The following is a 22,654-nucleotide window of genomic DNA, read 5'->3' as shown; positions in this document are numbered from 1 at the left end:
GGAGCCAAGAGGTGACGATGAGAATGAGGAATCTAGCCTGCAAAAAAGATTGGACTGGATAAGGGGAGAGCCCAGCAAAAACCCACAAAGAGCCAGAAAAGAGATTGGTTAATTTGAAAGAAAGACTGATCTCTCCTAAGCCTGAGGTAGCATAATCAAAGCTTAACAAAGGCCCTTCTTGGTAGCACAAATTCACCTGCTTGTGCAATTTCTCTCATAGCAGTCATGTGGGTCCAGCAGTCCTATGGGCCTGGCGGCCAGGCAGATCCAAGTGCAGGCCTGGGTATGGCAGCACAGCGCTGGCTAGGGTGCAGCTGGGAAGAATGACTAAGCTAGCTAGATGAGGACATAGACTTAGCTGGACTACACTTTGGCATGGACTCAACTGAACTATGAAAGTTTTGGATGCCCTGCCAATGCCAGGCCAATGGCACAGAATTTCTGAACCCTGGCCCTTCTTCTCAGCACAGTAAAGGCAAGGCTGGTCTTCTTCCACAGCAGGGCAGAGCGGAGTGACCTGGGCATGGAGGAGACACTGGGTACCTGGGGACGGTCCTTTATTTCTATTTCAATAAATTTTACCACCACACATCACCCTCCCATGCATGGGTCCCAGAAATGCTTTTCTCCTGACTCTGCAGAAGAACCTCCACTGGTAACAAGTCTAACTCTTTCTATATATAACAATGGTTCTTCACCTTATTTAGAGCAAATAATCCAATGAAATTGTGAACTCTTTCATATACATAATATTCTGCTTAAAATGTTAAGGTGTTCACTGATATCTCCAGACCCCAAATAGCCCATCCACAGACCCTAAACTAAGACTCCCTACTCTACTCTTTTTCCCCCGGAATTCACCCATTGCTGAGGCCCTAGGCAGCAACCCACAATGCAGATGACTCACTTTGTTTCCTTCACTTGTTTGTGTATAGCCCTACTCTCTCCTTTAAATTACATATTTCCACCTCTAACTCCTCAATGAGTGTACCAAGTCCCCAGGCATCTCAAATTTAGCACATTCTTACCTCCCCCAAACCAGTTCACACCCCAACTTCCCTTTTTCTGGTCACAGCACCATTCTTCCCATCAGCCAGGCTCAAATCTCAAAGTCATCTTCACTTCTTCTTCCCCTCACCACCCCTCCCCCACCATTCAAGCAGTCTTTAGGTTTGTATAGCTGTTTCTTCATCCTGACCACCTATCCATGCCCTGCCTGGTCCACGCTCTTATTTTGAGACTTGGCTGAAGCAGTAGATATCTCTGGACTTGCTTGTTTCTTGCTTCCAGGTTGTTCACTTTCTAATTCATTAGAACACCAGATTCACTTGACGAGAGCACAGTTTTGAGCATCTCACTCTCTGGTTTAAAACAGTTTAGTGGCTTGTCATGGTCCCCCAAATTTAGTACAAACTCAGTTGTTCAAGAATTCAAGATCCTACATCCTCAGACTCCAGTCAACCATCTTGTCTCATTTCCCAACTCTCCCTAAAGAAGATCCTATCTTCCACCCAACAGTGTCACCACTGGCTCTGCCTCTTGCTTTCACTCACTAACCTGCCACCATCCTTAGCAAACTAGCTTTGCTGAGCCCTCAAGCCCAGCCCAACAGTGATCACCTCCATGAGGCCTTCCTGATTGCCCCCTGTGGAGGAAGAACAACCCCTGTATCTAATCTCCTATAGTAATGTAGTTATTTTATATAACATTTATTACTATTATGCGTCTTACATCCCTCTTAGAAGATAGCATTGTCTTGAACAAAATAATTCTTTGATGGATATTGGTCACATTCAGCAGTGATTCTCAAGAGAATATGAATCAGAGTCATTTGGGGAGCTCTTTCAAAATACCTAGTTGGGACACAGATTTTGAAAAAAATCCATCCACTGACAATTATGATATATATCACAAATTTAGAAATACTGTTCAAGTTAACAAAACTAGCAGAAATAATGATGGTTAAAATATACTGAACATTCTCTATGTGCCAGGCACTGGGTACGTGTTATCTCATTTAATACTCACAGAAACTCTATGAAGTGAGCAGTATTACTTTCTTATTCTTTGGATGAAGAAGCAGTATTAAAGAAACTAAGTCATTTGCCTAAAGGGGGTCATTTATGAATAAATGAATTAGATGAAATAAAGGTCTTTGAAGGATATGTACAATCTATTGATAAGCTTAACAGTGATTTGCCAGGAATATCTATGTTCAGATTTAGTCATTTTAAGCCAGTTTCTCCTTTTCCTAACTTCATGACTTTGTGACCTTGTGCTAATTACTTGTTCTCTCTAAGTTTCTGTTTCTTCTTCCATAGAATAAATATGATACAACACCTACTATAAGAGGAAGGATTAAATTAGTTAAATCACATGAAGTGCTAAGTGTCTACACAGAGTAAATTCCCAATAGGTTACCTATAATTATCATCATAATTATTTTTATTCAAAAATATGCCTCAACCCAAGATAGTTGTTCATCGTTCCAGTCAAAAATAACAGGCTGAGTGGCACAATAGCTTAAATAAGTCACCCTCATGCCCTGGCTAGTATGGCGCAGTGGGTTAAGCGCTGACCTGTGAACCAAAGGGTCACTGGTTTGATCCCCAGTCGGGGCACATGCCTGGCTTGCAGGCCAAGTCCCTGGTGGGGGGCCCAGGAGAGGCAACCACACATTTATGTTTCTGTCCCTTTCTTTCTCTCTCCCTTCCCCTATCTCTAAAAATAAGTAAACAAAATCTTTTTAAAAATTACTTAAAAAAATAAGTCACCCTTAAGACTGACTCTCAGTCTTTAAAGTAGGGCTAAAATTAATAAATAGATTTTTGCTGAAGAACTTCTAGGTGTCAGGCATCAAAATGCAACAGTAAATAGAGTTAGGTTCCCAGCTCTCAGGGAGCTTACAATTTTGATCACAGAAAACAGGCCACTCTACCCACAGCAGAATTTGTTCACTGGTCTGAAGGCCTGTAAGTTCTTGAGGAACTGCCTGTGTCAAGCTGTTTTAGCGTCTGAGTTTGAGTGTAGCACATTTTTACAACATAATATTTCCCTCCCGGACAGCAAAGGTATGGAGGAATGTGGAGACAGCTTTGGGGTTGGACCACTTCTACCACTGTCTGGAATCTCAGTGTCCTCAGACTGCTCTTTGGCATGAACCGAATGTGATCTTGTTCTGCATTCTCTCCTTCACAAATGTATGTTGGGATGGGGAGAGAGCATGACTGTAAATGCCTATAATGTGTTCCTTTGTGGAAAAACACAAACATGAAAAACAAGTGCTATTTTAATTAACACTTGCATTCGCATAGCATTTTTGGATTTACAGTATTCTTCAAATATACTTTGTGGTGTAAAAATTATTGCTCTCAATTTATAAGATAAAAAAACAGGGTCAGACAGTTTGTGTTACTTACCCAAGATCACACAACTAGTGAGCAGCTTTGGCGTGGCAATTCTAGGAAGGCTCTTTAAAAGGGAATAGACAGTGGATGTGAGGAAGGAACACCTTGTGCCTTTTTCTCTTCTTGCTACTTCTTGCTTGAAATTCAGACATCAGGGTTATAGTTCAAGTAGCCATTTTGTAACTTTGAACTTGGAAGTCAGGCAAAAATGATAGCAAAGCAGAAAACCGGAAGCAGCCTAAGCCACTGATGTCTTCTCACAAACACCAGATCAGCTCTGAACAGCCTACCTTTGGCTTTTATTTTCTTTTAATGTGTTTAAGATACTAGCATTGGGTCTCTGTTTCTAGTAGCTATAAGTTGTTCTTAACTGTGAGACAGCATAATCTGTAGTTGTACACAACTGGTTAACAATAACCAATAAGGATGTGGTTTAGCAAATGATGTCACATGATTATAATTGTGCCTTTATTGTCTCTTTATTCCTAAGAGGGACCTAGACTGTCCTCTCCCATGTAAGCCATTAAAATAACAACTATAAATAACATAGCTGCAAATTCCCAGGTCCATGATATACCTAATGGCACATATACTAAGACTGAAATCATGCAAAATGTCTGAATCTGGAGGAAAAGACTAAAATCTAAAATACAAAAATAATAATAGAAATTTGAGCTGTCAGAATCATGGTTGATTTTTTCATCTTATTTTCAAAATTGTCTATAATATGGATGCCTTGTTCTTTTAGAGAATTGTTTAAATGCTGAGTTCTCCAAATCATCACCGTTGTTATTTGGTTATTACTAAACACATTCATATTTGCCCAGGAGACATAAGAATATATAGCTATTGAGTATATGAGGCCATCTCTCCCTATGATGATAAATATTTTAGTAGTAGGAAGAATTATAATCCATACTCATATTTTTTAAATGGAGAAGCAAGGGCATTCCCTTGCATTTGGTAAATCACTAAGGCTGTGTGAAGAGGGCCCGGGGTGAGTGGGCGGATTCTGGAGGCCTGTGCGATGTGGGTGCTGAGATCACGCAGCAGAAGTGGCCCCACCAGCGCACAGTTCTCCTACTTCTTCAATCAACAGCATGTGGGAAATGGGACTCATTTTCAGTGTCTGTCTTTAATCTCAAAATTTCACTTCCCTTTAGTATAAATGCTCATTGGGGACAATTTCCGGGTTGTTTAAACCCACTCTCTTGTTTTAATGGTGTTTCCAATCTCCTAAGAGAACATTACATTTGACACTTGTCTCCTCACCGAACTCATTGTTCTACTCCACACAGCTTCTCATGGGATTTATCTTCGTTTTTGTCCATATAAAGCTGTAAGTGAGTGTAAACTAGGGCAAAATCTACTTCGCTGGAGGAAGCACCAAGTATACGTGAGCATTTGAATAGGAGAGAGAGAGGTGGGAAGGAGTGGGGGAGAAAAACAGGTGCACATAGGAGTGTGCCCTACACCGCCTTCTTCTGAGCCTTTACTTACATTCTCAGGTTGACTCCTTTGCAGGACGCACCATGTACAAATGAGTAAGTTAAGGCTCTTAAAGTTGACTAACTCGTCAAGGTCACACTGTTTAAATGGTGCCAAAAACAGGTGGGCTCAGATGTTTTACTCTAAACTCTTTTCATTACATTTGGAATGGACTCGCCAGCAAGCCAACTGCATTGGAAACTTTCAAGATAGTTTCTAGGTTAGATCACTAACTTCATTTACATGAGGAAACGCACTGTACTTAGGTGAAAGGAAGATGACAAGGAAGAAAAATGCTTAGCAGTAAAAGGTAGCATGACATGATATTCACAGGCCCCCTCTGATGCATGGATATACTTACCATTTGAATAAAGGGACCAAAACTTGGATAATTTTTATTTTAGATTTGGAAATAATATTTTCAGGGTCTGAATATAGGTTCTGCTGCTGTGTGATCTTGGGCAAGATCCTTAACCTCTCTGTGCCTTGGGTTCTCCCTCTGTAAAATGGGGATGTGACTACTGCTGCCTAAAATGTTGTTATGAGGACTGAAAAAGAAGAAAATGGAGCACACATAAAACACCGCCATTTAGAGAAGACTAGTTCTGAGACATACCAGAGGAGGGAGGGAGGAGCAGCAAGAGAAGTGAGGTAGATTTTATTCAAAGAGTTTGACGAGCATCGCAGCTCTATCACTCTCGGATATCTGCCTTGTCCCATAATAAATTAAACCAAAAATCCTACTCTACAGAACCGAAATTGACCTGCTCTGTCTCCAGATTTACTTGAGTGCAGTGCCCTTATCCCATCTAAGACTGGGGCAAGCGTTCACACTTTGCGGAAGGCTGCTTTAGAGCAGGAGGTGTCTGGCACTCAGCAACTCCTCCCCTCATGCAACCCCTGTGGAACAACCCAGAGGGACTTGAGAATGCTTTGATCCTGCTGCATCTTTTTGCTCCATGTTTCTAAAGTCAAGTGGATTTTTCCATGGGTAATTCGCATGTCGTTCCCACGATTACATTTTAAAGTTGATGAGTAATATTTAGAAATAGAAGGCTTTCCACATCTAGTTCCTCTCATTGGTATGTACTGTGGGCAAGTTAATTAACCTGTCTGGGTTGAGTCTTGCTTTCTACCAGATGGAGAACCATGCATAAAATGAATAATTGCTACATCCTTTCAAATATAACGAATTACACTTTGCTAAAAATGTCATGCCCCACCCCCACCCAACCCCCCCCAATTCACAAGAATAATTAACAAACTGAACAGTAAGTCATATTTACTCAGAATTAAAAACCAAAAGACTGATTAAGTCATTCTGCCTGCATGATCATATGTTTTCCCACCAGTCTGTGGATTTGTGAATATAATAGTCCAAGATGGTTGAGCCGAAAACCAGGAAACTGGATATTAAAGTTGCAGGTGGCAAATGCACATAGAAAAAATGGCCATATCTGTAAGAGGGTATACTTTCTACTTTACATCTGACAAGGTGCTCAGGAGAAAACAGCAGTGATTACACAGGAAAGTCTGGACCAGACGTAACCCTGTGGAGGCAGGTTTCATGAAACAGGTAAAAAAATAAAATTAACTGAGGTTGTAAACATTCTTTTTTTTTGCTAAATAAATATTAAAAGTTACTATCTACTATCACTTCATTTCAATAAAGAAAAGGGACCTTCACCAACATAAAAATTAGAGGTACCTCATTTCAGAATAAAAGACAGTTCTTAAAACTGAATAAATTTGGTGATGTGAAAACCTCAATAACTCACCCTTACTTTTCTCATTTCCTCATGCATCAATGAAAACTCTGTTATATGCTGGCTCTAGTCCAAGAAGTGACCGCGTTAGTGAAGAGTCTCTTTCTGGCTCACTCATGTGACCTGGTGCAAATTCTCCACTCCCGGAGGTTCCGGTATCATCCACGCGATGGAAACCCCGCGTGCCTGCCGGGCCTACCGCGCAGGACTGCGGTCAGAGCAGACACGGTAACAAACACGAAGCGGCTGTGGAAAAGGTGCAGAACTGTACCAATGTTCAGGATTGTTATTCTTTCTCAACTTCAGTTATATATTTATTTCCAAAATCCTGGGATTAGATGATTTTACTATAAAATGGCTCATTTCTGAGAAAGCAAATGCCAGATGTTCACACATTTCCTCCATTAGGAAGATAAAACATGAACTGATAGTTTACCTTGGAGGCTAGGAACCTGGATCTGCATTTAAGGAGGACCCTCCAATAGGAAGGATATTGGTTTCAGCCAATCCTACCATTCTGGGCAGAGTCTGTCTAAACCAAGGCACACAGTGGGAGTCTTTACCATTTTTTTAGAGATTCCAAAAGAAGTTGCACAGGCCCAAAATTCAACATCCTCACCAACAACATATTTTATTTATCTCTGTATCCACAGAACTGAGAACAAACACAGGAACAGAATAAGGGCTCAATGAATGCTGAATAAGCGAATTAAACCTACAGTCTTGGCCTGGGAAGCATTTTTCAGTTGATTGCCTTAGTGTTCTCATCAGTAAACTGTATGAGGTAAGAAAACTACTGACCTAACTTCTGGGGTGGTTACAGATACGTTCTATTAAAAACAACCAGAGGAGTAAATCACTGGTGGGAATGTGAAGTGGAACAGTCACTTTGGGAAAAGTTGGACTGTTCCTAGATACGTGCCCAGGAGAGCTGAGAACATACCTTCACTTAAAAAGTTGTACTCAGATGTTCACAGCAGCATTATTTCCAAGACCCAAAAAGTGGAAACAATTCAAATGTGCATCAGTGGGTGGATGTGCTATGTCCCTGTAGTGGAATATTATTTGGCGATGAAAAGGAATGGAGTACTGTTACAAGCTACAACATGGATAAACCTTGGAAACCTAATGCTAAGTGAAAGAAATCAGACAAAACAGGCCACATATTGTATGATTTCGTTATATTAGATGTCCAGAATAAATATAATATTTATGTCAATTATAATTTTAAAATATTTTTAATTGTTCAGAATAGGCAAATCCATAGAGATATAAAGTATTAGTACTTGTCAGGGGTCAGAGGGTGGGAATAAAACCAACTGTTTATGGCATTGGCAGTAAAAATGTTTGGAATTAATGTAGATGGTGGCGATGGCTGTACAACAGAGTGAATATTCTAAAAACCACCACAGTGCACGCTTTAAAATGGTGAATTTTTTATGTTATGTGAATGATATTTCAATGCAAAAATTTTAAAATATAAAAGGCTATAAGAAACAGGGATGTTAGAGGTGACAGGTAGAATTATATCTTATTGAATCAGCCTTAAAGAAATTAGTTTCCAGTTATGCCTCCTCCACTTTAAAAAGAGCTTTCACCTGCCAGAACTATTTATTTAAGTTTGTGTCAGGAAACATATTTCTTTTACAGCACCTGGTAGATAGTATGCATTCAATATGTGATGAATGAGCCCTGATCAGTGTGGGATAGTTGGTTGGAGTGTCACCCCATAAACCAAAAGGTCCCAGGTTCAGTTCCCTGTCAGGGCACACACCTGGGCTGTGGGTTCGATCTCTGTTGGGGTGTGAACCAGAGGCAACTGATCGATGTTTCTCGCTCACATGAATGTTTCTCTCTACCTCTCTCTCCCTCCCTTCCTCTCTCTCTAAAATCAATAATGCACTTCGGTGGATCTTTTTAAAGTGGTGAATGAATAAATATACATGAGGATCTCATTCAATTTTTAATAGATAAGTTTTTTTAAAATACATTTTAAGACATAGCAGGAAAACTTGGCAGATTTCCCTCCAAAAATCATACAGTCAACAAATTCCAGTATAATGACCCAGGTAGAAACTGAACAAGCACCAGCATCCTTGGCTAGGGGTTCTTAAGTCTAAAGGATACTCTGAAACCACAAGACTTTTACACAATGAATTATTTAAGCCAGTAATTTTCAAACTTTGAGGTGCCTTCAGTTATATCAAGTGAAATGTTAAAATCAAAAAGTTCTCAAAATAAAATTAACTGGACTTCCTTAAATGGTTAAAGTCGATTGGTTCTCTAAAGCACATTTGGGTAGTGAAGGGCATGGTACTAAGCACGCAAATCATGGTCAGCAGTAGAAACTCCCAAACGATTTGAAATAACAATATTGAAAAGACTCACCTGAGACTTGTTCAACTCTCATGAACAGTTTCAACAGCCCAGTGAGTTGTATTTCTAATTGATACCCAAGCTGGGACTGCTCGGGTGGGTCCCCCTTACTTGGTAATTCATATAAACTGAATCCTTCGTTTCTAGAGGAGGAGGCCACGAACCAGGGGCACAAAGGGACCAGTCTGAGACCACCCTGCTGGTTGGGTCCGAGTAGAGCCTAGAACCCAGACTGCTTGTTTTCTGGATTTGTGTTTGTCTACTGCTGGAATTCTATACATGTTCTCTGACTATATCGAACACACGCTGAGAAAATTTTGGAATTTTAATGTGGCTAAGGTGACCATAATGGGTTTCCTCCAGATTCACAAATTTTATAAATACCTTAAGTGAAGGTTTGGCCCAGGTTCAATTAAAAATATATATATATTTCCTACTTGTGCATAGGCTCCTCACACTGGCATTGATGCTTGGAACTCTTTGAGAAGCTGCAATTCTTCCCATAAATTTAGCTCTCCCCTTCAGGTGGGCTAATTCATCCTTGGACATGCAACTCCTGTGAATGCCACTCATTCTTCCAGTTGGTGGGGTGGGGAGGGGGAAAGCCAGCTTCAACTTCAGGCTTTGCCAAAAACAAGTCATATAATTTATAGGAGAACTAAGGAAGGTATAATCTGCAAATTGGCTGTGTATTTATTTTTCTAAGACATAAGTGAAGTGTTCTTGGGAGGTACACCACATGGCAAAGTGTAAGCTCTTTTGGAGGCAGGGGAGGAAAAAAAACAACTTTATGAAGAAAAACTGCAGAAGCCAACGTGGAGGGCAGTGGCTGGTTTTACCCCCCAGCACTCATTTGGCCTTCTTTTGATAAAAGTGATCTAGTTGTACTTTGGAGAACACCCACCCCCTCTCAGTCCGGGAAATTTGGACAGAACTCAAATTTACCACCCTCTCCCCCACCATCTCCGAGGGTGGTCATGTGACTGAGACTTGGGCAGTCAGCTCTCGTATTTTATCCCCCATAGCTGTGATTGTGTCGAGGATGGCCACATGGAAAAGGCAGGCTAGTGAGACTGGACTCCCAGACTGTAACTGCATTTTGGGAAGGAAAGTTTTCTTGCCACTTCCTTTACCAGCTTCGAGGATCCACCAGAGGCTACCAGTTAGGAGAGCCTGACCGAAAATACAGGTAATGCAGACCTAAAAGCCAAGAGAGGCTCAGCAAGAATAGTGCAGGCAATAGGAAGACCCAGTGGAAAGCTGAATTCTGCCGTACCCGAAGCAAGAGGCTTGGTAATGAAGACAGACAGTACTGTGCAGTAGTCATCCAGACTCTCAGAGCACAGGAATGGAGTGTGGCTCCTGGGTCAGCCACTTTCTGGGTATGAAACCTTAACCTCTCCAAGTTGTATTTTTCTCATGCACAAAATAAGGGCAATAATATCTGCTTCTGAAATCATTGAATCCATAACCTATCCAAAGCACTTGTTTGGGTTGCTGCTATAGAGTTAGTATCCAGTAGATGTGAGCTATAATTTTTTTTTAATGAACAAACTGTAATAAAAGCCACCCAATGCCACTAACAAAATAGAAGTTACTACAATATTATTCCACTTTTACTAAGCTTCACTAGTCAATGAGGAAAACCTGGCCTTCAAATAGTTCATCAGAAGGAGGCATGGAAATGAACCTGAATATCATTGTCTCATGTTTCTAAAGAGTTTGAAGTAACATGGAAAAAATGCCTGTGGTAGTATACTAAGAGAATAAAGGATGTTATAATATAGACCATGCTCTATTTGGCAGCAATATTTAAAAGAAAAAAGGTAGAACAAAATCTTTAAGCCTGTATTTGAAAAATCCTCAAAGAGCCCTGGCCGGTGTGGCTCAGTGGATTGAGCACAGGCCTGTAAACCAGAGGGTTGAAGGTTCAATTCCCAGTCGATGCACATGCCTGGGTTCCAGGCCATGTCCCCAGTGGGGGGCGTGAGAGAGGCAACCACACATTGATGTTTCTCTTCGTTGCTTTCTCCCTCACTTACCCTCTCTCTAAAAATAAATACATAAAATCTTTAAAAAGCAAAATCCTGGAAGAAACAGCAATAAAATGAGGAAATATGCATTTTGACTGATATTTGGATTTTTTTTCTTCTTTCTAATTTTTCTATTTTCCAAGTGTATTTCATTGAACATTGACTGTACTTCTGTTTTGAAAGTTTTATTGCCTGTATGTTCCACAATCACATCATTAGGCTTTATAATGTTGGTTTTGGAGTTGGAGAATCCCAAACTAGTAGAGGCAAAAGAAGCAACAGACATTTTATACAATTCTCTCATCTTACAAGAGGGAAAGTCTTGTCCAAGATTAAATAGCTAGACCCTGGTGGCATTGAAATTATGGCCTAACACTCCTACTAATCCAGAAAAAAAAAATCCATGAGAAAAACGCTATTGATTGGACCATGTCACCTAGGTTAATTCTACTAATCTTTCAAGGGCCCATTTAAATATCACTTCTTCCAAAAACCTTTCCCTGGGCATTATTAACTAGAAGAAATCTCCCAACTTTGCATTCCCAGAGCACTTGATTTTTACTTTTATTATTGCCAGTATTATTCTCCAGGCATGCTTAAGTCTTCTTTATTAGTCAATAAATTCCTTGAAAGGGAATTTGAGTCTTTTTTACGGTTATACCCCAAGCATCTGACAACATGTTTGGTACATAATAACCACTTGGTTAATGGTTGCTGAAAAACAGGCTATGGTTCTGCATTATGACCTATTGAATCCAACTGGCTTAGGTAGAGATCAGAACTGAATTGCATAGATGGAGAAGTCATCACCATACAATCCTTCCTGGGCATGAGGATGCTGGTACTGCCTAGCTCCATTACAGTTGGACGGGACTGGATCACTACCTTTGGCCAAAGGACGGTAAGCAGAGGTGATGTGCGTCACTTCTATGCTGGGGCAGTGAAAGGGCCCTGTGAGACCCTCCAGTCATGTCTGCCCCTTTACCTCAGCCCCCAGAAGCCACACGCTGACAAGGAGGGACCATAAAAGGAAGCAGTCTTCATGTGGAGGGAGCTACACACATCAGAGCCACTGGACTTACATCAGGCTGTGTGTGAGCCAGAAAGATGCCTTTGAAACATTAAGCTGCCAAGATTTGGGGGTTACTTTGTTGCTGAAGAAAAGTCCAGCCTAACTAGATAACAGCCAGGTTAAAACACAGACCTGGTGACAGGGACTGCTGCTGGTAATCTGTCCTTCTTTACTCCTTACTAACAGAATCTTGGGGAACATGCCTTGGGGAAAACTTGACATTACAATACACTATAGTCCGTATCAGCTAGGGGTGGCCAATGCAGTATGCAGTCTAAGTAGAAGTTATTAGTGAGTTTTTTCAAGAAGTTCTTCCTCCTATTTCCTGAAGAGAATTCAAACGTAGTGCCTGGAGCTCCAGCAGCCATTTTAGACCATGAGGAGTTCTTGACACTAAAAGTCACGAACTAAGAGTGGACAGCTGGAAGACAGAAGGAGCCTGGTTTCCTGATGACACCGGGTAGTCACCGTACTAAGCAAAAACTGCCCTACCTTTGTGCTTTTACTTAAGAGAATTAAACCGCTATGTGTTTAGGTACCACAGCTGTACCTGTTACTGGCAAACAAATGTAACTCTTAATTGGTACAAACTTTACATATAGTATCCTTGTTCTAAACAGTAAACAAGAGGGTACCAAAGGAGGACTATTTAACACCTAGCCAAAATTAGGGAAGAACAGTATTCTATTCCATTCTGCTTTGATCTGCTGTGGAACTGAAGAAAAATTTTATCTCTGATTGAGTCTCATATCATTTTTTAGAATGCTTTTTTCATATTAGCAAATTCTGAAAGGAACATAACCAAAATTACATTTTCCCAACATAATCATAAGGACCTTAACTGTGAAAACATGAGAAGGGTGGTTTAGTCAATGTTAAAAATTAAAAAGAGTAAAAATGATTTGATATTTCTTATTATTAAGAAAAATTTTAAATGTGAATCATTCTTCTGGGTGAAGCTGCATTTTGAAAGACAGGGATAATTTAAACATTGGAGATTTTAAAAGCAGGTTCAGTGAAGCATTTTTAATTATTCTTCTTTCTGATAGTGATTCTCTAAGGGATTTGTCTGCCTTTAATAAAGTTTCATTATGATTGTGTCTGCTATTACTCTAATAAAAACTGACACAAAAATTATAACTGACTCCAAAGAAAAGAGAATATTCAGAGTCACCAAGAGTTTCTTTTTCTTTCTTTTTTTTTTCTGTATTTCTTCCTGGACCAACATGTTAGCCCACTTCATCCCAGCAACATGCTTCTCAAAATCTGGATTTTTCTGAAACAGAACAAGAGTAAATTTTTTAAAATTATGCAAACACTACCCCCATTATGACTGCCTCTTCAAATAGACACTTCAAAACCATGAAAATCTACACCTTTGGTAATGGGTGCAGATCTTTGTCCGTTACATGACTCTGTTCTGTCTACGACTTAGAGGCGTTCCTCCCCCCTCATCACCAGCGGAGGAGCATTTCTGATGCCAGGCATCTCGGGCCACCTGCACTAGTGAAAACTGTAAACACAGGGCAGGGAGCATGTCCCCAGAAGAAACGATTTCGTTATCATCTGCCTTGAAATATAACCAGCAGGAGTATCCATTTCCAGTGTGAAATTTCTCAAGAAGCCTTTCACCCAGCAGTTTTCCTAGAAAACGTAACTCATCTGTCCTTTCACACACTGGCTTCCCAGTTGTCCAGAGACGGGCTTTCAGGGTATAATGGGCTTATGACCAAATAGAAGTTATTTTAAATCTTCTTTTATAGAATATGACAAAACATCTTTGCAGCTGGAGCTACGTCATTTCTAAAATAATCCTCACTCAATACAACGCTTTTCAGATGACAAAGGCTCCTAGTCCCAGGGTTCATTTGAAAATTGGAAAGTCTGGGTGTCCTTAATGTTTTTTATGCCCTACCCTGGACTGATTAAGAATAAAAGCAGATGGGCTTGAATTCCCCTGACCACAGCTACTACCAGTTCAGTAACCCTGAATCTCTCTGAGCCTCTGTGTCTTCACACATAAAATAGAGCTGGTAGTCCCCCCTTATGTGGTTACTGTGATGGCTGAATAAGACAACGGATGTAAAGTGCTTAACACACAATGCACGGCACGAAGTAAGCCCTCAATAAACATTACCCATTGCTAAGCATTCGTCTTTCTCTTTAGCAGACAGAACTCTGGGAAGAATCGCTGAAGGACAAACCCAGAAATTCTTGGAATTATTGCCAGACACAGAGACTAACAAGGGCCTCTGTGGGTTTTGGCCATTCTGAGCAGCAACACTTGGTCCAAGTGGGTAAGCCAGGCACAGAGCCCGCAGATCTGGGCTCTAGGACCCATCCGCAGGAATTTAAAACTACATCTAGCAGACTAATGCCTATTTTGTGTCTACATCTACTCTGCCGCCCAGAGTGACTAAATCCTTTACAATAAACTGTTCCAGATTGCAACCTTTTCTCCCCTACCAGACATGCATAAAAATGAATCCATATGTGTACATGAAGTAGCAGTTCCAAAAATAACAGCGGCATTAAATACTGTAAGACCACAGGATGGGAGAAACGGCCCTGAAATAGGATGGTTAGGGAAGCATTCACGAAGGGAACGAGATTTGATCTGTATTCTGAAGGGTGAATAGCAGTTAGATATGTGGATTAGAGGGAGAGGATGTCTTGGGTAGTTAGAGCACGACAAAGCTGCAGAGGTAGAAACTAGCAAAGGGAGGACAGTGGACAACAAGCAGAGCTGAGAGGCTGCGTGGGAGCATGTGGGGGCGGGGCAGGAGGGCAGGCTGTGACGAAGTACGGAGCGGGAGAGCGCTGAGTAAGAAAGAGACCCCACAGGGTCACGTTCAGCTTTGTGTCTACAGGACAGAACCTGGCACAGGGCAGTGCTCAGTAAGTTGCTATGAGTGGATCAGTGGATCTGTAAAAAAATAAAACAGCAATTTTAGATCTCTCTGGCTGGATGCGTTGGAGAAAATGTGATGCTGGCCGATCAGGCAGGAAATTGCTGCGGGTCTGAGCCTGAGGTGCCAAAGAGTTAACGTAGGAGCGCTATAGTGGCCATGAAGAGTTAGTGACCAACAGGAGAAACGGGATGAAAGGAGAATTTGAAGAACTTGGAGACTGGCTAGTTAGTGGAAGGAAGGTGAATCCCGAAGTGCTTGAGGTTCCGGGCCTAGTTAATTGGTTGGGACAGCAATGGGGACAATATCAAAAGAGGCACAGGTGAGTGTAGAAGGGGAAGTGCATCAAACCAGTTTTGAACGTTTAAGGTGATGGGAGGACAGCCAATTGCAATCGTCCTCACCTGGAGATAAGAGTCTAGGAATTAGCCAAGCCAGGGTCTTCCTTAGGGAGACATTGTCATAATTAGGTTCAACAGCTTTTGCATTAAACTTTTCTTCCTTAGACAACATTCTAAAATTATGTGAAGCTCTTCACATAGTATTTCCTGAAAAGCTGAGATTAAGAAAACAACCTGAAAGATGGAAGTCTGACGTCGTGTTGCTACTACTACACGAATATGTTTCACTAGAGCCCATGTGGAGCCTGAGCCCCAAACATAGCTGCATCAGGATAGCCTAGGTGTGAGACGCTGTGGTCTGCATTTCTTATTTACCCCTCAAGTATTCTGATGCTCCCTGGAGCTAAAGAATCACTGGCTCGGGAAATGAAGCCTCTCAATACCCCACCTACACTGCCTTTGACCCACTCCTGCAGAAGGCCGCCTAGGGTAAACGGTTAAATATAAGAACTGTGGAGATGGGGTGCCAGGGTTCAAATCCCAGCTCTTACTAGCTGTCTGCGCTTGGGTAAATCATTTAATGTCCATGTCACATAGTCTCTCCAATATTCTCTGATCAAAAATAAGGGAATGATAGTAGTACTACCTCATGAGGTTCCTATGAGGATTATTTGTGTTAGTACATGAGGTCTGTCCAGAAAAAGACCAGTCATTATTAATATAACAAGAATGGTTCGCATTGCATTGATGTAACCCAGCAGCCAAAAAGAGTGGACTGGAATGCACATGTGTGAACAATGAGGACTTCACTGTATAGTCAGTGGGGACCACAGATGCTGTTGAGTGAGCAGGTGTACTGTGTGGCCATTACATTCAAAATGACTGAGCAAGTAGAGCAAGAAATACGCATCAAATTTTGCATAAATGGAAACTATTCAGATGATTCAGAAGGCTGTAGCTATGGACAACTGGTGATCGGCAGCTTCATCACAACAATGCACCCACTCATGCATCATGTCTCATGCAGTTCTTTGGCAAAACATCAAATCACCCAGGTGACTCAGCCCCACTAGAGCCCAGATTTGTTCCCCTGTGGCTTCTGGCTTTTCCCAAAATTAAAGTCACCTTTGAAAAGGAAGAGATTTCAAACCATTGATGAGATTCAGGAAAATACGATGGGGCAGCTGATGGCAATTGGGAGAAGTGTATGAGGTCCCAAGGTCCCTACCTTGAAGGGGACCAAGGCATCATTGTCCTATGTACAATGTTTCTTGTATCTTCTTCAATAAATGTCTCTGTTTTTCATAGTATACAGTGGATACCTTCTGAAAAGACCGCATATATGCAGAATAAGATGACCTTGGTACTACGGCAGTTGGGATGGATAATTCTTTTTTGTGAGGGCTGTTCTGTGCATGTAGGTCATTTAGCAGACTTCCTGGCCTCTCCCTATAGAATGCCAGTAGATCCTCCTCCCAATCATGACAATCAAATATGTCTCCAGATATTGCCACACATCCTCTGGAGGGCAAAATTACCACCAATTGAGAACCATCGACATAGAACAGCACTGTTTTCTGAGCATTCGCTAGAAATAATGTTGAACATGACATCCATTGCCCCTTAATCTTTCCGTTCCCAATGATGTAGGTATTATCTCCAGACTTATAAAGAAACTGAAATTCAGAGGGATAAGTACCCTACCTAAAGTCATCCAACCAGCAAATTAGGAGGAGGATCTCCAGTCAAGGTCAGCCTGACCCTCAGTGCCCAGTTCTTTCTGAGTTGCCAGATGATCAGGCTCTCGCAGGCTGCTGGGGAAACTGACCTCATCATCACACTTTTCTCCAATGTGAGGCAGAAATTGCAGTCACTAGCACCTCTGTGGCCTAGCATCATGGGAACATACGACACTCCTACCCTGAATCCTGAAAGTCTGCCATCTGTGGTTTCCACCCTACGTCACTCATGGGGTAAATTTCAGTTCACAGGAAATAACACCTCCCACTCACCTCACAGTGTCTGGGCTAGGGCCGTTCTCTCTACAGCCATCTGTCACAGGTGATCACCATGAGCAGTCCTCTTTGTCTCTTTGTGAGCATCTGCTCCTGCGGCTGTCTCCACAACACAAACAGGGCATGGGGCATGCACAGATGTGCAATAGGTGGACTGTTTCTTGAATGAATGAATGGCCTCCTTGTCCATCAGCTCTGAGATATACAGATCAGGTTGGCCTCTGCCTCGCTCTCAAGTTCTAGGACCGCATGGAAGATACTACAGACTTTCAGGAGCTTATCCAACTTGCTTTTCCGTACCTAAACAGCATGTGGAAGATGAATATGAAGTGCTTGAGTCCTTTAAGCAGGCATTTTAACTGAGATTCCTTGAAGAATGTCTGGCCAAGATTATACTATAAAAGCAGGGAACAACTGAAACACAGTTTTAATTCACAAAGATGCCTTTCCCTTCTAGTTAACTACATTTCAATTTATTTCCTCCTCAATAGATTAAGAGCTCTGACTTTGTGATCCTATGGACATGGGTTTGAATCCCTGCTCCACCCCTTATTAGCTATGTTATTTTGGAGCAATATAACTTACCTCTCTGAGCCTCAATTCCCTCATCTGTGAAAAGGGGATCAGAATAACTACATCATAGGGTTGTTGTGAGATTTAAAGTCATCAAGATACTGAAAATATTTAGTAGCTGGTATACAGTAAGCACCACTATTAGTAATAATATTTGTATTGCCTCTTAAAATAAAAAAAGAACAATTATTTAATTGTAATAGGATGTTAAAATAGAAATTAGTCCAGGGCACATTTCAAAGAGAAGTGCTACATAAAGTCGTTACTCACTACCTGGACCACTAAGTTCATTACTATGGTAAGAACACCAGATTTATGCTTACAGGATGCAAAGATAATCCGCAGATGACAGTTGGGCTGGGCAGACAATAGGTACAAGGGAGGAAGAAAAGATAAAAAGAAGAGATTAAAGGCCCAGATTTCACACAGAGCCCAGCCAGCAAGCCAGAGAAAGGTGTGAGGTGTGATTTGTGACCCAACACTTCCTGCCACAATGCTGAGAACCCATTTTCAGTATGTTCCATGAGAACAGCACTCAGGGTTCCTCTTCTACACCCCACCCTTCCCCCCACCCCACCCTCCAGCTGGGCTCTTACACGTAGCTGCCTGGGACCAAAACAGGTATTTACTTGGTGAACTCTTCCTCTTAACTCCAGTCTCCTGAAAACTCAGGTATTAAATGTCACGCAGAGTGCATCTCCTCGGAAGCTGTGAAATAGAAACTTTCAAAAGATGAACTCAAGTTTAACCACACAACCTGTGTCATTTCATAATTCTAAACTTTCATAACCTGCACTTCCCGGCTGTAGCTAGCATGACGAAAAGTGCCATGTAATTTGCTCAGCACAGTCCTGAGAAGGAAACAACAAGGTTCTCAGGTGAACTGAATCCGTCTTTGGAAGAATACACCAAGCTGGATTTGAAATCCCTTTAAGAATATAGGCATTGACCCTGGCTCGTGTGGCTCAGTGGATTGGGTGCTGGCCTATGAACCAAAGGGTCGCTGGTTTAATTCCCAGTCAGAACACATGCCTGGGTTGTGGGCCAGGACCCAGTTGGGGGCACGTAGACACAGCCACACATTGATGTTTCTCTCCCTCTCTTCTCCTTCCCTTCCCCTCTCTCTAAAAATAAATAAATAAAAATCTTTAAAATATAGATATATATATAGGCATTGCCTTTCACTTTCTCAAATTTTCACTTGAATATCCACTTCCTACTACGTGGCCACCTCCTCCCAGCTGCTCTTCACCCACCTGCCTCAGAGGTTCCTCTCCTATTTTCTACAGCTGATCTCTCCAAAGGTGCACTTGACCTCCTCTCTTTCGTCTTTCTTGTATCTTCAATCAGCTTATTTTCTCTATGACATGGAAAAAGAGCTCCAGTTTTCTCTATTTTAAAAACAACATTAAAGAAAAAAAATACCAAGGAAACTTTCCCAACCCCAGTCTCCCCTCAAGCATATTCTATTTCTCATGTTTCTTCCCCTATGTGGGGTTCACAAATGCTAATCTGTGGACTGGCTTCATCTGAGCCACCTATGAAAACTCAGTTTCTCAGGCCAACCGACCACTAAAGACTTGGCTCAGAAGGTCCAACATGGGGTCTAGGAATTGGTATTTTTCAGATTCCCTCCAGGTGACTAGGATATTCGGCCGAGTTTAAAAACCACCGGTCTACCCCCCCTACAGTTATCTCACTGCCACCCACTCCAAACACCTGCTGAGCTGACTTGCTCACTATTGCTTTCTCAAGAGTCACCCAGGATTTCTACTGGCCACGTTCAGTGGCTTACTCCTGGGGTTCATCCCTGGCTTCTCTGTGGCAGTCAGGAAGGGAACAGTGATGCCCTTTCTGGACATTTTCTTCTCCCATTTCTCTCGTGACCCATCCAGTAGCACTATTATCACATGGACCAGTACCCCATGTCTTTTTCTGTGTCCACTCCTTCTTCCACCTCCTAATATGTAAGCATCAGTAAGACTAAAACAGCAAAGATTCTCTCCTCCATCTGCTCCATCTCTGGAAATCTCATTCAGTCATAACATTTTAATGAGCCTTCAAAGTCACTTCCATATACATTTCTCCAACTCTGACTGCCCTCTTGAACTAGACCATCCCCGTCATATGTACCCTCATCCTTCAGTTTAGCAAGTCTCAAAGTCGTCACTTTCCCCCAAACTAATCATCCTTCCAGAAATCCCCACTTCAGTCAATGACATTATTTCTCCAATAATGTCTCTTCACAAGCTTGAAATCTCTCTTGCATTTCCTCCCCTTTCCCCCACACATGCCTGCTTTTTGATTCTTCCTTTGCATTTTTTCTAGCATTACTTCTTGCCCGTCTCCCCTCCACACAGAGCCTTTCCTTGAGCCATCTCCTCTGCCTGCATTGCCTCCCAACCCCATCTCCATTTTCTCTAAACCCCGGACTTCCTTCAAGCCCCACACCCAAGTCTGCCTCTTTCATGGAACTTGTATCTCTTGTCCACTATAGCACATGGTGGTGTCTTCTTCCTCTGACCACCATTAACATTTATTTTGTGTTCTATTCATGCCGCATTCACTGCTTACTGCCTGACAATACTATTTATCTCTCACATTCTGTCCCTACCACTGGATTACAAGGATGTTTTGAGGGCAAAGACTCTATCTAATATCGAAAACCCCATTTTATAGTACTATTCCTATGTTTAATAAATATTACTCAGTAACAGAAACAAAAGTCTTTTGCCACATCAAAAAGCAACAATAAGCCCAATGATTTGCACTGAAGGTAAAAGACTAAAGAACTGAATTCCATTCAGCAGCTAGAACGACAGCTCTCGCATCCTGTTGGCACAACCTGAGCGAATGCCTCTCCCTTCATCCCAGGCCAGCTTCTCAGCCATCGTGTCGGAACTCAGGAGGGCAGCACATGGTACCAAACACCCAGCCCAGAGGGGCGGGAGACACTGAGACCCGGAGTGCCTTGTGGCCCAGCTCCTCCTACTCGCCTGTCTCCTGTCCTGGAGGTACTCACCCAGCGTGGAAGACCCTTCCTCCATGTCCATTCTCTGCTGCCTTTTACTGGGGTAGGCAATAGAGACTGAGGAACTAGGTCCCTGCCATTAATTTAAAACAGGTGAGCAAACACCAGAGGAAGGTGTGACTGTGTTCTAGTTGCCTCTCTGGAGGGGCAAAAGAGCAGAGTGAAGGGCAACTGCTGAGTTTTGACCATTGTCCCTACTGCTGGAAACCATGGTCAATGGGTCTGAGGCCCTCGAACACTGAAACACCGCTTCCTGCATGAACAGGCCTGAGCGCAGGAAAGCGGACTGCGGGGACTGGTGTTCCAACAGGGTGGGTTTGTGCTCCCTCCCACCTGCTCACGACACGCTGCTGCACACAAGCAGAGGAACCAAGCAAAGTGAGTGGTTTGTACGCACGACAGCAACTCTGTAAGCCAGATGCGTCACAGAAAATCCAATTTCCAGTCCTTTTAGAAACAGCAAAACTGTTTTTAGGTGGGAGCTTCCTGATTATTATTTAATCTTTTCCTGTTTTACCTAATTTCCCTACACTGTTCATGCATGACCTATGCAATTACAATAAATACCAAGAGGCAACATTGTACTAATTTGGGGGAAAAACATATAGACATAGAGAATTCTTTTTAGCCATTAACAGCACTTTTTCTTATTGAGTCGAGTGCTTTCATTTTGGTTTGGGAAATCTGCTCACCACACAATGCCAGGTTAGCCTGCTGCCGGCCCCGGGCTCTTTAACTTTCTCTAGCCGTGAATGCTAGGGAGTGAGGTGCTGAGAAACCAGAACCACAAAATGACCCAAGGCTTTTCCACAGCAAAAATGCTTTCAAACTGAAATGACTCAAGGCAACTCCAATACCCTTCAAGGGCAGGGAAGACATTTCAAACAGATTGGTTATGCATGCTGGGCTCACTCTCTCAACCTTAAAATGTCATCTTGTCGATGTTCTGTGGACATAGAGACTGTCCCTGGGGCACGTATCTGGATGCCTGTCTTTGATCTCGTCATTTAGACAGTGGCTAGGAGAGAGGAGTGAATCAAGTCAGATTCTAAAGGACTCATTTCTAAAGGACTCTCTAAGTAAGCTATTGAAAAGAACGAAATGGACCTCTCTGTACTACTATGGAAAGATGTTCAAAACATTTTAGGTAGAAAACAATATGAACAATATAACCTCATTTTTATAAAAGAAAAAACAATAAGTCTTTATACATGTAAATGCATAGAAAAACAGATTGTCTCTTGGAAAAGGAGAATTAGAGATAAGTAATTGGAGTGTTCAATTTGCACTACATGATTTTTATAAGAAGAGGAGAATACTGGTTTTCTTGTGTAATTTGTAAAATTAAAACATTATCTAAAATATATGTAAGAAATATCTAACCAAGAGTAACAAATGACCTAGGTCGCATCCCATCTAGGCTTGAAAGTGACTAGAATCACGTTTAGGCAGGGAGAAAAAAATCACTTCAAATAACGTATTTATCATTGGACAAATCCATCAGCAAATTCATTTGACTCTCAAAGTATATGTAGAATCCAACCGCTTCTCACCGCCTCCACTGCTCAGCTGTGGCCTCACCATCACTCACCGGTGGCCTCCCGACCATTCCTCCCGCTTTCATCCTTGGGCTCGCGGAGCCT

The 22,654-nt window shown here is 41.9% G+C and overlaps 1 long non-coding RNA gene across 1 annotated transcript in view; it reads right to left on the bottom strand.

The window, feature by feature from the left end:
• The window catches only part of LOC118500851, a 54,610-nt gene that overhangs the window by 10,217 nt on the left and 21,739 nt on the right, over positions 1-22,654 (bottom strand). The window contains exons 2-4 of the long non-coding RNA XR_004903435.1: positions 18,610-18,688; positions 17,405-17,602; positions 6,680-6,907 (exon numbers count right to left, since the gene is read on the bottom strand). This is a non-coding gene — a long non-coding RNA (uncharacterized LOC118500851). The remainder of the gene's footprint in view (positions 1-6,679; positions 6,908-17,404; positions 17,603-18,609; positions 18,689-22,654) is intronic.

The sequence above is a fragment of the Phyllostomus discolor genome, chromosome 5 (genome assembly GCF_004126475.2).
Source record: "Phyllostomus discolor isolate MPI-MPIP mPhyDis1 chromosome 5, mPhyDis1.pri.v3, whole genome shotgun sequence".
NCBI classification, from domain to species: domain Eukaryota; kingdom Metazoa; phylum Chordata; class Mammalia; order Chiroptera; family Phyllostomidae; genus Phyllostomus; species Phyllostomus discolor.
The sequence above is the reverse complement of the archived record's forward strand: the minus strand, read 5'-3'. Positions and strand labels throughout refer to the sequence as shown.